We start from the raw sequence: 2246 nt of genomic DNA on the forward strand, positions 1-2246 counted from the left end.
TTGTTAAATACAATCGAAGAGAACACTTTTTCTCTTTTTGCCTCGGCAAAAGAAAGAAAACAAAACACACACACCAAAAAAAAAACAAACCAACCAAACAACAATAAACAATACAACTTAAGAACTGCGAAGTTCCTCATCCTCCCCCTCAAACAACGAGCGATGTGCGTTTTTTTTTCTGGCAGAGGAAGAAGCAGCAGCAGCAGCAGCAGCAGCACGTGTTTCACAGACCACAGGCTGAAAGAAAACTTCAGGCTCAAAAAAAAAGCTCAGCTTTCAAATGCAAAAAGAAGGGAGGAAGGGGGATCCAGCCTCAGGAAAAGAGACCTCTGGAATTATTATTACACCAGCTGGGCTGGTTTGGGGGGAGAGGCAGAAAGGCAGGGAGAGCTTGATAAATGTCCAGGTGCTCCTTATCCACTCCCAGCTCGAGGAAGAGCAAATTCCCCCCCCAAAAAAATGGGGTCTAATTAATAATTATTTGTTGATAATTATTAATTATTCACACTCAGCACTCGGGAGGTTCCCACGCTCTCCCCTGCCCAGGGAGATGCTCAGCTGGCCAAAAAAAAAAACTCAACCAACATCCCAACTTCTCCACAGGCAAATCCAGGCTTTGTGTCCCAGCACTCCAAGCAGGAGATGAGGCTCTCTCAGGACACCAAAGGTGAAGGCAGAAATATTAAAGCAGCAGCCAGAGGAAGGGGGATGATGCAGGAGGGACCAACCCCTCCACGTTTGGCTCCTGAACTGGCACTAAAAGCTGCCAATCACCCACATGATGCTACAGTTTGCCTCTTTAGCACTCAAGTGACCCCAAAATCCCACCTCCACGGAAACACTCAGTGCAAAACCAGGCGCCTCAAGCTGAACTTCCCCACTTTTAAGACACAGGGTGAGTTTGACACAGTGATTAGTTCAGTTTAAGGCCGAAAAAAATAAAGCATCGTCAAGAAAAGCTCATTTCACCACCAGTGGTTCATTTACACAAGGCACAGAGAGGAGCTCTTGGATTTACCTTCTCCAAAAAAAAACTCAGAACAGAGCACAGAGGGATTAGATGGGATTAGTGTCATCCCAAGGAACACAACTGGCTGGTGGGACACTCCAGGGACACATCCCAGCCCTAAAAGTTGCTCCCAAAGCCACATCCCAGGGTGAAGAACACGGCAGTGACGCTGCTGCTGGTAGGGCAAGACCCAGGGAGGGTGGAGATGAACCAGCTGGCGCCCTGCAACTTCTATTTACACATCCAGGCTCCTCCAATCCCTCCTGGATCACCCAGGGGGCGGATTTTGGTTTGGAAGAGCCTTTCCCAGGAGGAGCAGGGCTGCCACAAAGCTCAGCATTCCCAGGGCAGGAGGAACCTCCCCAGGGTGGGGTTTTCTCCCCCTCCTCAACAGAGATGAGCAGCAGGTCCTCATCAAACACAGGCTGGGAGGTGGCTTTGGTTCTTCCCTAAGGTTTTTCCCAAGGTTTCTGCTGCTGGTTTGGAGCTGCCAGGATGTGACCCCTGAGACTCAGGGGTCAAACTGTAAACAGAAGCTCCAGGTTCCCCCCTCCTTTTCCCGGGAGCAGAGAAGCTCCACGCACCCACCTGGAGCCCAGGGTGGCTGCTGGCAGCAGGGTCAGGGCTTTAGTGAGAAAACTGGGAATAAATTAAGGGAGGATGAAGGTTGTTCAGCTGTCAACACGCCGTAAAAATGTACCTTTAATAATAAAGAGTTGTCTGCAAAATAAGTACTTTAGAAATCTGCATCTTAAAGAGTCTCCTTGTAAAATAAAAAAATGGAATCGAGTTTTCCCCTTTCCCACCCCCCCCTCAATCCCAACAAAGTGACCAGGTATTTTGGGGTGCTCCTCCCCAAAATTCCTTCTCCCCCCCATCCCAACGAGTCTCAAGGGGTCACCAAGTACCTGACGCCCAGTTGAGAATCCAGGCCACCATTTGGGGGTTAAATGCTGTAAAATTAAAGCCAATCTGGCTATAAAAATAAATGCTTTTGTGTGTCTTCCTCGCACAGGATGGAAGAAATCAGCCCTTTTTTTAAACAGCTTCACATTCAGCTGCAANTAAAATTCCCATTTCCCCCCCCCCCCTTTAAAGCCCCCCATTGGCCCCAGGGGGAGGTTTATCCCTCAGATTCTCGGGATGCTGCTCAGCCCAGTTCCCAGGGGACTCTTCCTCCCTGCACCAAGAAATGTGGTTTATTTTCCCTTTCTATTCCAGTCTTCTGGGGTTTTCC

Source organism: Empidonax traillii, unplaced genomic scaffold (assembly GCF_003031625.1).
Source record: "Empidonax traillii isolate 1590-97213 ecotype Southwest subspecies unplaced genomic scaffold, ASM303162v1 scaffold1124:size387931, whole genome shotgun sequence".
NCBI lineage: Eukaryota > Metazoa > Chordata > Aves > Passeriformes > Tyrannidae > Empidonax > Empidonax traillii.